The sequence below is a fragment of the Homarus americanus genome, unplaced genomic scaffold (assembly GCF_018991925.1).
Source record: "Homarus americanus isolate GMGI-L3 unplaced genomic scaffold, GMGI_Hamer_2.0 scaffold48406, whole genome shotgun sequence".
Lineage (NCBI taxonomy): Eukaryota > Metazoa > Arthropoda > Malacostraca > Decapoda > Nephropidae > Homarus > Homarus americanus.
This window is the reverse complement of record NW_024753828.1, coordinates 2,299,378-2,312,120: the sequence shown is the minus strand read 5'-3', so window position 1 is coordinate 2,312,120 and position 12,743 is coordinate 2,299,378. Positions and strand designations below refer to the sequence as shown.

At 40.6% G+C, this 12,743-nt stretch overlaps 1 protein-coding gene across 12 annotated transcripts in view; it reads left to right on the top strand.

Moving 5' to 3' along the window:
- Positions 1-12,743, top strand: part of LOC121855582 (liprin-beta-1-like) — a 214,986-nt gene that overhangs the window by 36,325 nt on the left and 165,918 nt on the right. For 4 of the 12 annotated variants that reach the window (XM_042350602.1, XM_042350599.1, XM_042350597.1 and 1 more), the window contains exon 1: positions 11,826-11,922. The exons of 3 other annotated variants lie outside the window; for them this stretch is intronic. The gene's annotated coding sequence lies outside the window, so the exon portion shown is untranslated. Of the gene's footprint in view, positions 1-11,578; positions 11,684-11,824; positions 11,923-12,743 lie in introns of those variants that run through there. 5 more of the 12 variants (XM_042350606.1, XM_042350603.1, XM_042350605.1 and 2 more) reach the window with 3 other exon arrangements.

Genomic DNA, 12,743 nt, shown 5'->3' with positions numbered 1-12,743 from the left:
GAGTTGGCGCATGACAATGCCACCTCAGGTCATTTAGGACGGTGGAAGACCATCACCCGAGTAGCTAATTTGTTTTATTGGCCTAACTACCGTAAAGATTGTGTTGATTATGTAGCATCATGCGAGACGTGTCAAAGGTTCAAGGGAACTAAGGGACTTACGCAACTTTGGCAAGAACTACCAGTCGTAAGCAAACCACTGGAACGAATTTCGGTGGATTTAACCGACATGCATTCCGGGATCAATGATTACCGATATGTGTTAACGATCATAGATCATTACTCAAGGTTCGTTAACTTCTATCCATTGCGCACGAAGACAACGCAAGAAGTTACCCGTGAATTTGAAAAGTTTGTTAATGTCTTCGGTAGTCCTAAAGTAGTGATTGCGGATAATGGAGGAGAATTTACTGCCGCACAATTCAGGGAGCTCTGTCGATTAACTAACAATCAAGTGTATTTTACCTTGCCTTACCACCCCCGAGGTAACAGTATCACGGAGAGAATGCACCGAACTTTTAAGAACATTTTGTCAATAATGTGTGAAGATAACCCGCGTCGCTGGCCACGATTCTTGGGTCCGACCCAATATGCGTTGAACACTTCTGTTCACACAACGACTGGAGTGCAGCCACACTTCGCATTCTTCTCCCGGCATGCACAGAGACAAGTGAGAATTGAGTTACCAAAATTAGAAAACGAGAGTACTGAAGGGTTGAGAGAAGCTCACAGAGTAATTAAAGAAACTTCTGAACGAATGTCTAGAGAATTCCGGAACGTATCAAACCGAGATAGAGTCAATCAGACAGTACAGCTAGGGGAAACTGTTTGGGTGAGAGATGAAGCTCCTATCCCAGGTACCAGTAGGAAATTAAATGCTAAGTGGAAGGGCCCATATACAGTAACTGAAGTAATACGTAATGGTGCAGCGTATGAGTTAACCCACCTTTCAGATGAGACAGAAGTCATTCGACGAGCAGCAGAAAAGGTGAAAAGATGTATCAACAGAGATATGTTTGTCCATGTAAATGACATCCAGGTTCCCCCTAATGATTCTTCCTCAGAATCAGAGCCTGATGAGAGAGATGCTATACGGGATGAGGAGAGAACAGTAGTTGCTCCTGCTCCCCGATTTCCCGTAAGGATGAGAAAACCAGTGGTGAGACTGGATCTTATATCTGCCTTCTTCCATTCCGGTGGAAGTTCTTTGTGCTGCCACGAAGCATTGATGGCTTGTAGCAAAGCCTTGTACCCGGCTTCTCCGGCATGGGAAAGCATGGAGTAGGTTATCCTGTCGGCCCCTGGTGCTGTGTCCTTGCTTCGTTTTATCGACTTCTGGAGTTCTTGCTGGTTGAAGGGTCTATCGGTATCATTTTCACAATTGCAGGCCTCTTCGATCATCTGGAGTCTGGGCTGTCGCAGACGCCGTTGTGTCTCCTCCGCATGTCTCGGGAGGTTTTTCGTTGCTGCTCGGTTAGAAAATAGTTTTGCAAGTCTCTCGGTTTCCTCTTCTGGGTTGGGATGGGTTGGTGGTGGTGGTGGTGGTGTTGCCTTCCCAGATGCCCTTCGAATCTAACCACGGCAGAGCACCGGTAAATATATTTACCAACAGCTCTATGGTTGTAGCTAACCACCTAACATGTAACGGAAAGCAGTTAGAAGGCGATTTATCATTTAAATGGAGGGATACATGGATATCTGAAATTGACTGTGTATCACGAAGGATGAATGCATAAAATTAATTGAAGAACTGGATGTGTGTCAGGATGTTGGAGGCTCCGACCACTACCCACTCTGCATCACGTTAATAAGCGACAACATTAATCTTGTGTCAGCGGCCCAGCTGTTAGAGAGGTCATCAGCGTTAGAACATTTATACTACTGACTACCGACACAGCATAAATTATGGAAGAGTCTGTGTCATCAAGCAATTGACACTGAAGAGCTGGCGAGTGCACTACGGGGCGTGGAACCACCCAACGTGACTGGTGGCGAAGACGTCGGCGCAGCTATCTCAGAGAGATGTCACATCATTATGAACACAGCTAACAGGTTCGCCAAGCAACAACCAGGATATGGAAACGTGTGGGACGAGGCTCAACCGCGATGGAAAAGATTATTGAATGAAAACGATTGTAAATTGCTTTTGAAATCGATTAATTGGAAAGGAAACATTGAATTATGTAATGTGGAGCAACCGGATGATGAACAATTTAAAGAACATTTAGATTTTTTTTTAAACCCAACGAACGTCCAAGACGTGGGATTTGACGATGGTGAAGAGAATGGTCCCTACATACCAGTATTAGATGACCCGTTTACAATAAAAAATTGGACCAGGTCATTAAAAGCATGAACAGAAACAAGAGTTACAGTGGAATATGCCCAGGCATAATTAGTAAACTACCTGTCTCATGGATATTGTTTATCTTGATAATATATATATACTGTATATATATATATATATATATATATATATATCAATAAAATCCTACACAGGAAAAGGAAACAACGGAGCACCTTAGCTTTCGTCTTTATTCAAGACATCCTTTAGGCGAAAGCTAAGATTACTCCGTTCCCTTTTCCGTGTGATTTTATAAAATTTAATTAAATCTTGTGGATCTACATGAATATATATATATATATATATATATATATATATATATATATATATATATATATATATATATATAAGTAAATCACTGGAGTGCGTGGTCTAGGTATATGCTGATAACCACAAGGAAAGAAAGCACAGTTTAAGCGCTTTCGTGTAATTCACATCTTCGGGGTGAGTACAGGTGCACCTAGTAATTACAACTGCTAAATTCTGATTATATATATTGTGTGTGCGTGTGTGTATGAACATAATTGCCAAGGCAAGGCTGTAGATTGTAACCACCATGAAAAGCAGCCTCACCAGAGTATAGAAGGTGACGTAACACAACAAGGACTAGGCTACTACAGTAGATGACATCATCACGTTGCATCCCACTCGTCTAGGTAATTTAGTCCTCGCGTAAACCAAGTGAAATCTTCATTAATTATTTAACCCACATATACTGTACTGACAAGATGATTGTGAGGGTTATTTATATTTTTGTACAACGCTTTATAAAAAAAAGTATCATGAGGCGGGAGCAGAGTAGCGTAACTTAAACATTCACCGTACTCATCTGTAAGCATCATATACTGTACTTGGTGGGCACATAGGTAATGGTGTTATTAGTGTGTAAGAACTCAATACTTTAAGCCACTGAACATAATATTATTGATAATCAAGTGGAACATAAAAATCCGACCTACTGTACATACAATATTCACCACGCATCAGGTGTTGATAAGTTAGGAGAGAGACAGAACCTGTCAGGTCTCTACATCTTTAATGACGACCCAATAGGCATTTATTAGGTGCCAGACCAAGCCTCATGTTCAGAAAATTTGTCTCTTCCCTACTTGTATTACCTTTTATTGTTGAAAAGTCACAGCTGTGCTCCTAATCTGAAAGATGACGCCCAGTGCAGTTTTACCAATTAGTCCAGGAGCATTAGGCAAAATATGGGTGCAAAATGAAAAACAATGAAAAAAAAATCCAAATCTGAAATTTTTTGAATGATGCAGAATTATACCTATAACACCATAACCAGTTTACACCAAAGATTTCTTTGAGTATTTTGCTTATATATTTCAAGATGGCGTCCAAGATGGCCTCCAAAGTGCTTGGGATCCACGAGTCAGTCATATGCATATCAATAAACCCAACTTAGTCTCTTCATAACTATATCTGATGGCCCATAAACAAACTGATATACTTTACAGTTACAACCCATGACCCACTTGTGACCTGTCAAGGTCATTTACTAAATACACTTATTTGCTGGTACTGTACTTAGTTCAATCTGTATTGTAAAATAATATAAATGAAGCTAATTTTTAAGGTCATAAATAGGCATTTGCAGTCATTTGTATGTGAATATCATAGCAGTCAAACATGCCAAGGTCAACCATATACAGTATCATGATATAAACATTTATGATTCTAAAGCGACTAGAGTTGGGGGTTATTGGTCCATTATGCTAGCGTCTCGGTGGCCAGCTTCGACGCCATTTTAAATTATACAAATTCCTCAAGGTGTATTTTGATGTAATTTGGATGTGGTTTTATGGGCATGATTCCGCATCATTACTGAAAATTCCAGTATTAACAGTATTGTTATACCTCAAAATAATGTAATGCTCCTACAGCGCTAATGGGCGTAACTCAAACGAATCCGTCAAGGGTTCGAGCCTCGCTTCTCACTACCGAACATGACAGGTTTCTCGGTCTCCAGTTTCCTCCTGTACTGGGTAGTGTCCAAACGGCTAATAAACTGATGTGTGGTTAAAATTATATAAAAAAAATGCACAACATTTGTGTACAGTACAAGGTTAGGCTCTTCATGGCTAACTTGGTAGTCATGCCCACTGGGTGTGATTCTCCCACGGCTGCTTAGAAAGAAGTGATCTATTGTAGCTTACATCAGTACTGACTCTTGATCCTTGTTTACTGTATGTTTAATAGAGGTCACTCTAGATAACACCCTTCTCGGCCGAGGATAGAACTCGGGAGATAAACATGCGTTACCACTGGACCACCAACTATACAGTAGTATTTCCACGCTAACCTGACCCGTAAGCCACGCCCTTCTATAAAAATAGCTGATTGGTTAATAGAAAAAGTTCGTGTAGCCGTCCATATATTCAAACTAAGTGGGTTGACAAACCTGTTATTCTCTAAAATAATGTTTAAATATCTGGACTATCAAAATAAATAATGATTTCAAGGCATTAGCACTTCAGAGAGGATGTTAAAATTTTTTAAATATTTATCATAAGAGATCGAAGTCAATTATTAAATTCGCTTTCGAATGAAAAATGTTCATTATTTCTGTATTTTGTACCAAACATAAAGCAAACAAACAAATGATACCAAACATATAGCATATGTTTGTACAGCTGGATATATCCCAATCATTTACATAACTGATAAAACTCGTATAAATACACACTTACTGTATACTGTATACGCTCAGTCCGGGTGGAGTACGCTAGCTATACTAAAATGGAACCTGGTAAATTGTACGACCCACTTGAACTGTGGTGTAAGGGCTGAGGGAAGGCCATTACAGGCTGCCGTACTCTGTACGCAACCATCTACACCTCAAACTATGAGATCAGTTCCCAACTGTCAAACGTATTGTGTTGTGATGATTATTCCCCAAAATTGGGGAAGACTTAAAAAAAAATATTTTTTTGTGGGGGGGTGGGGAATTCCTCCTAAGTTTACTTTTCTTTGTTATATTGCTAATCATATTTTGCTAAAATACTTTTAAGAATGTGGAAAGAAAAACAACCGCGCCCAAAACTTTTTGTGTGAATATGGAGTCCTAACAAATCACCATTACGTGTTGCAGTGTTCTTATAACGTGTAACATTAAAAAAAAAACCCTATTAGCGAACCGGGTCGTCTGTGATTTATTTTTAAGATTGATTCATAATTGTGGAAACTTGATTGTTAAAAGACACACAAACAGACCAGCAGTAGACGTGAAGAATTCACAATAGATTTTGTCAAGTAGAAACACTGATTTATTTGAGGTGGTGTCAACATGTTGAAGGTGTGGTACGAGGTAATGACAGCAGTGAAGGTCCTCCAGCCCGAACGTGGCCGCTCACCTACCAGGAATGTGGAGCCTCTGTCTGATGGCTATTTGTGGCCCTCACTCCTCCGTCCCCACAACAGTACTAAATTTTCCCAACCTTCTCATACATTATTATCTTTTACTGGATAAGGTGTTTTTGGCTTGTGTCATTGTTGTATAAGGTGAATGTTGTAGCCGCCGTTGTCTTGGTATAGTGAAGCCGATTATGGGGTTAGTTTATCATTTATTTTCTCGGGAAAGTGTTTTTGTTTCGAGTATGTTGTTCGGTGAAGTGTTGTCCTATGTGATGTTGGGTGTTGTGTCGTCTCTTGCTCTGCAAGGTGTTGTGTGTTGCTAGGTAAATGGTGTGTTGCTAGGTAAAGTTTGTGTTGTGTGTTGCTAGGTAAGGTGTGTTGCTAGGTAAAGATTTTGTTGTGTTGCTAGGTAAGGTGTTGTGTGTTGCTAGGTAAATCGTTGTGTTGCTAGGTAAAGTGTTGCGTGTTGCTAGGTAAGGTATTGTGTTGTGTGTTGCTAGGTAAGGTGTTGTGTGTTAATAGGTAAGGTGTGTGTTGCTAGATAAGGTGCTGTGTGTTGCTAGGTAAGGTGTTGTGTGTTGCTAGATAAAGTGTTGTGTGTTGCTTGGTAAGGTGTTGTTTGTTGCCAAGTAAAGTGATTTGCTAGGTAAGGTGTTGTGTGTTGCTGGATAAGGTGTTGTGTGTTGCTAGGTAAGATGTTTGTTGCTAGGTAAGGTGTTGTGTGTTGCTCGGTAAGATGTTTGTTGCTAGGTAAGGTGTTGTGTGTTGCTCGGTAAGGTTTTGTGCGTTGCTAGGTAATTTTTTTATTTTATTTTGCCTATTACAGCGGCTAGTTTATTGTGCACCCCCATACTCATCCTGTGAGTGGTAGCGCAAAAGGATTACAGAGTATGGTTTACAAAGGGTCAGAATAATTAACCCCCGTGGTCAGGATATTATGGCACTGAATGTTACACAGTATTTCAAATACATTATTGTTTAGTTTATAAATAATGGGTAGCTTATTCACAGCTGCGTGAGTACAGGAGTGTGAGGCAGTGTGTCTGGCCTCACTTTGTCATTCAAATTTGCGTCGAAGGTATTCAAGCACTTTGTGTATTTGGTTCTATACATGAGGACTGATATATTTACTAAGTGCAAAAAAGTGGATGCAATCTTAATATGTCGGCTATCTTGCCATTAGAGATGAAGTGTTGTGCCATTTTACACACACTGTGCTTGATCTGTCCCTAAAGGTTCTATCTTCACACAGTCGAGGACGTAGTGTTCAAGTGTGTGGCCATATGTATGGCCACACACTTTACATTTAGTCTTGTTTACATCTGCTTGAGGAACATACTGCCAGAGGTACTTATATCCTAATCTTAGTTACAACATCTTGTAATCTAGTGATCTTGTTACTTGCTCCATATACATGTTTCACTTGATACATCTCATCATGGTAAACTATGGATCGACTAGTGCCTGTTTGCACTTGTCTACTTGTGTCAAATTCATCAATACGTTCCTTCCTAATTACAGTTTTAAGGGTTCTTTTTGACAGACCCAGATTGTATTCAACATTGTCTTTGTTAGACGCGAGTTTGGCGAGGGCATCAACTCTGTCATGTTCTTTGAGGCCTAAGTGAGAGGGGATCCACAACAGTTTAATCTTGACACCCCGGTCAACAAGGTACGCATATTTGTGTCTGACAGCAGAGACAAGAGCGTGACAACTTGAGTTGAGGGTGTCAAGGGCAAGTAGTGAGGATAGAGAGTCAGTGATGATGAGACTGTCAGTAACAGTGGTTTCAATGAATTTAATAGCTGTGAGTATGGCAACTAATTCAGTTTGTAGAGTGGATGCCCAGTTGTTAATTCTAACTCCTTTCTCAATTGTATCACCGTTGAGTCACAACGATAGCACTTCCAGCCCTCCCACAGGCGGTGTTAAAGAGATCCATCATTGTAGATGGTCTGTGTGAAACCAGTCTGTAGAGTGTGTGTGTGTTCAAGAGCTCTCACTTTGGCAGTGTGTTGGAGATAAATACTTTGTATAATTAATTTTTGAGGCGGATATGTCGGTATTGTGATATCGAAGGGAACTGTCCGCCAGGGTGGCAGGAAGCGCTGTTGTGTCTCAACTTTGTACAGATGGTCTAGTCCAAACATCTTCATATGTGTGGCTGTAGTTTGGATCCATTTAGATTCACCAGTTTTATGACTCATATATTCTAGCAGTTTCTTAGAAGCAGTGTTATCTGGATCACCACGTAGAAGCCTCTGGGCTATCACGAGGTTGACTTCAATTATTCTATCTTTGACACTGGGTATACCTAGTTCTTTCCTAATATTAAGTACTTTAGTGCTCATGGGACATCCTAGGATAATTCTGAGGGCTTTATTTTGCATTTTCTCGAGCTTTTCAACGCCTTTCCCGTCACGAAGGACCAGGGCTGGTGCGTGGTAATCTATCAGAGATCTTATATAGCCTAGGTACATTGTTTTAACAATTCTAATATTAGCACCAGAGTGTGGGCTGTACCCCGCTACACTTCTAAGAGGTCTCAGTCTGTCAGTACATTGGCGGGTTAGCTGTTGTATGGCCGGTAAGGTACAAGGGACGGAAACACCAAGATATTTAAACAGTATTGATACAACATTAGTGTTGGTCCGTGATGTGGGTAGTTGACCCTCGGCGTGACTCATATTGTACAATGGCCGGCACAAGCCTTAGTAGTCTAACGATGCTGTAGGTGACTTCGTCTTCTCTAGGTAAGGTGTTGCTAGGTAAGGTGTTGTGTGTTGCTAGGTAAGGTGTTGTGTGTTGCTAGGTAAAGTGTTGTGTCGTGTTGCTAGGTGAGGTGTTGTATGTTGCTAGGTAAGGTGTTGTATGTTGCTAGGTAAGGTGTTGTATGTTGCTAGGTAAGGTGTTGTATGTTGCTAGGTAAGATGTTTGTTGCTAGGGAAAGTGTTGTTTGTTGCTATGATGGCACTTTTGATTGATTGACCCGACCGTGTCTTTGCACTATACTCTTGGTCCTGCCTGTAAAATGTTCTATTTTCTCACAGTCTAGGACGTAGTGTTCACGTGTTTGGCCACACACTTTATATTTTGTATTGTTCACATCTGTATAGCTGCCAGAGGTACTTATAACCTAACCTAAGTTTAGCACTCCATGATTGATACATCTCATGACAGCAGGCAGAGTATAGTGCTTGTTTAATCTTGCCTTCTTGCTTAGAATTCATTGGAAGTTCTGGTCTAACTGTGGTTTGGGGGTTCTAATTGAGTACTGTAGATTATATTCAGCAGTTCCTTATTAGAGGAAAGTTTAGTTTGGACACGAACCCGCATCTTATGTGGGAGTAGATCGACAGCAGCCCGACTGATTCTGATATCCTCGACAGCAAGGCTCACACATTTGTGACTTCAGGTATACTGTATGTGTGTGACACTCTATGTGTTAAGAGCAATTAATGAAGTTATGGATCAGTGATGATGAGAATGTCTTCGTAAGTGATTTATTTAAGTTTCAGGACAATGCGTGTTGCTAATACTTCAGTTTGTAGAGAAGATACTTAGTTATTTATTCTGATTCCCCTTTCTGTTTTGTTACCCGTGGGCTAGTCAGGACAGCAGTACTTCCAGCCACCCCACAGGCAGTGGGATGTGTTAAATAGCAACCATTTAGGCAATGTGTTGGAGGTAAGGACATTACATTGTCACTTGTTAGGTGTAGAGAAGTTGACGTAACAGTCTGGTAGGATGGCAGGAAGTGTCGGCTGTGTATAGCTGATCTTGTCCCATCATCATCTTATGTGTAGATGTGATTTGGATCCACCTCTGCCATGACACTTGCTCTAGCTCGCTGTTTCATGGACATGGTGTTATCTGGATCACCAAGCAAGAGCCTTGGGGCTCTTCTCAAGTTGACTTCCAACTATCTTTGACACTGGGCATTCCCTTGATCTTTCCTCATGTTAAGTACTGTACTTCAGCGCTCATGGAACATCCTCAAATAATGGTTTTAGGTTTGTCAATACTATAACATACATGCATTGTTTTACAAATTTTGATATTTGAAGCATATTTTGGATTTTATCCTTGTACGGTTCTAAGTAGGGTTGACAAAACACCCACTTATCTTGAAAAGGCCTGTTTTTTCGGGGTTTTCACATAAACTCGGGTAAAACTTTTTCTTCAAATAAGCATCGTATAATAGTATTACAGTATATCCAATTACTATAAATAATATGCATTACAAAAAAGTATTCTTTTTTACAAATTAGACTTAAAATCTCTTTATAAGGCAAATTCGTTAATAATGCTGTACTGCATTACCAGCATATATGGTTTATAACCTATTATGATACATTATAATTTATAGTGAAGAACAGTACTGTATGATCAGCCTTGTAGTCCATGATGCAGATCTGACCAAATCTACATAATTTTGTGAAATGTTACAAAAAAAAAGGGGGGGGGGGGGAATTCAGCTGAGTAAAAATCATAACCAGCACTCACATGCAATTATGAATCAATTGAAGTAAATACACCAGTGCAATAGCATAATGTACAGGATTTTAGAAAAACCTTGTTCAAACTCTTGGCTTTGACTGAGCTGGTCACTGGTCCGTTAAACTGTTGGACCTGTTTAAACTTGTAACTGGGGAGAGCCTCACGCCACGAAGTATGAATAACTCCCATTTTCTTGTTCATTTACTGCTAGGTATTATTAAATAATTATAGGTTTTATGTATAATTAAGTTAAAATTATCCTGATTTTTTCTATTAAAACATGTACGGTATTTGAAAAAAAATAAGAAACTAGTAAAGTGGGGTTTTTCATTTTTTAATCCAAGTGTGGAAAACCGGGTCACTCACTTTGGTACCAACCCTGCCCGGTTCTAAGGAACCTTAGTCTGTTTGTACAGGTTAGCATTTGTCAGGTCTGGTACTGTATAGGTAGGTAGGGGATAGAGACACCAAGGTATGTACAGTCCTGAAAAAAGGACACAGTTGTTGTCTGTCTAAGCTTTGATATTTCCATATGCGGTTTTCATCTTGTTGAACATTTTCCTTTACCTTTCTTAGTAGAGATAATGAGACCAATTCTGTCACAATTAACATGTAGACACCCATGATATCATACATACACTGTGTGTATGACACTAATGGATAACTTACACATTGTATGACACAAAGTGTGTGTGTGTGTGTGTGTGTGTGTGTGTGTGTGTGTGTGTGTGTGTGACACAAAACAGTATGTGTTGCAGGTAATGTACATGTACTGTATGTATAACAGTTATGGTACATTTAGTCTACATTTTCTAAATGATTCATTTCCGATATTGGAACAGTACAGTACTTCACAGTACAGTACATTACATTACAGTATACTGCATTTGTACTAATGTTTCATCATCAGTAATACTAATTCAGTAGTTAATGATACTTAGATTGGGTGTAAAGACAGTGTTGTAAGTACTGTAGCTGGCGAGTGTCACCTGGGCAAAGCAAAGCAGGGCTGCCGCGCGCGTGTGTGTGTCGGGGTAAGGAGGTCTTCATGGGCCTCCTCAAACATATTGGTGGAGGAGTTGGCACATGACCCGCCGCGCCGCCCACCAGGCTCCTCCTTCCCCACCCACATACTCCCCGGGATGGTTTACTCAAGGAATACAGTTGTGTTGATGAGATGTACCGCAGTAAAGAATTTATGAATGTGTGTATAATAGTACTAGAGAGTGTTGTGAGTGTGTCCAAGGTGTGTGTGTGTGTATTCACGGGAAATAAATACTGCATAACGTGAACGTGGCACTTGTAGGGGGGGGGGATGTGGCGCGGCCAGACAGTGCCACAGTGGTGGCAGCCACCCAGCGTTGACTTGGTGCTACACACACACACACACACACACACACGCTCTACTGCCTCACTGGTCCACTCACTACACCATTGTGCCGCGTCACCACCACCACATACGGAACTTCTGTAATTGACATGGAAAACATCGTGTTGTTTACATATTTTTTTAGATGCGTTTCTGTATGATATAACGTCTTACAAATATGTGCCTTTTTGGGAAAATATCCAAACGTGTTTGGGGCATAAGTGGTTTCTTGGTGAGCGTGTGAGTTGAGTGTTAAAGAACTCTAGTCGTGGACTAACCCCTTGGTGGAGAGGAAGTAGGCACTGAGTGGCTCATCTTCAGCTGCATATTGTACAGTATTGTTAGTGACAATGCCGTGTATTAAACACTAATGTTAACGACAACTTTCATGTGATTTACATCACCACTAGTGGAAATGCTTTTGTAAACTGTATACCAAACTGTAAACTGTGTCGTAGATGCTGGTGTGCTATGTTACTGTGAATGTGCTTGGCAAAGACTGGAGTGATAGTGTAAGATAATTATTTCTATGTCATGGTAGTGTAGGTTCGGGGGCGAGGTGACAGTTAAGCACCTGATCTCTCCACCACCACCCCGCCACACCCAAAAATACCACAATACCACCGTCATCACATTTAGCCTAAATAACTTATTTAAAAGTTCTTGTGAGTCATTCTTTGACACCGTTGATGCCAGATGTATTGTACGTCGTCGTGTGTAAGTTTGGGCAGTCATGTCCTTGGTGTTTATATTAATGTTCCGCATTGCTGGTGGTGATAGAAGTATTGTAACACACGTGTCTAACACGGCTGTGTTATGTGGTACAGGTGGCTGACTCGCTGCTCACCCCTGGTCACACCTACCACTAAGCTGTGCTGTGTGGTACAGGTGGTGACTAGCTGGTCAATGCTGGTCACACCTGCCACTGCGCGTTAACATTCCTCAGGGTAGAGTGAGGGAAGAGTCATCGTGGTAAACAATATACACCGGGTGATTACAGATTACCTTAACAGTTTTTAACAATGTTATGAATAAACTAACACAGCTGCTTAGGGCTGTGTTGAAAACGATGTTTGTGTTCCTCCAAAGCCAACAACTATGGAAAATTTTAAGAAAATGATAGGAAATGGTGTTAAAAAGTTGAGCAGGATATGCCACAGT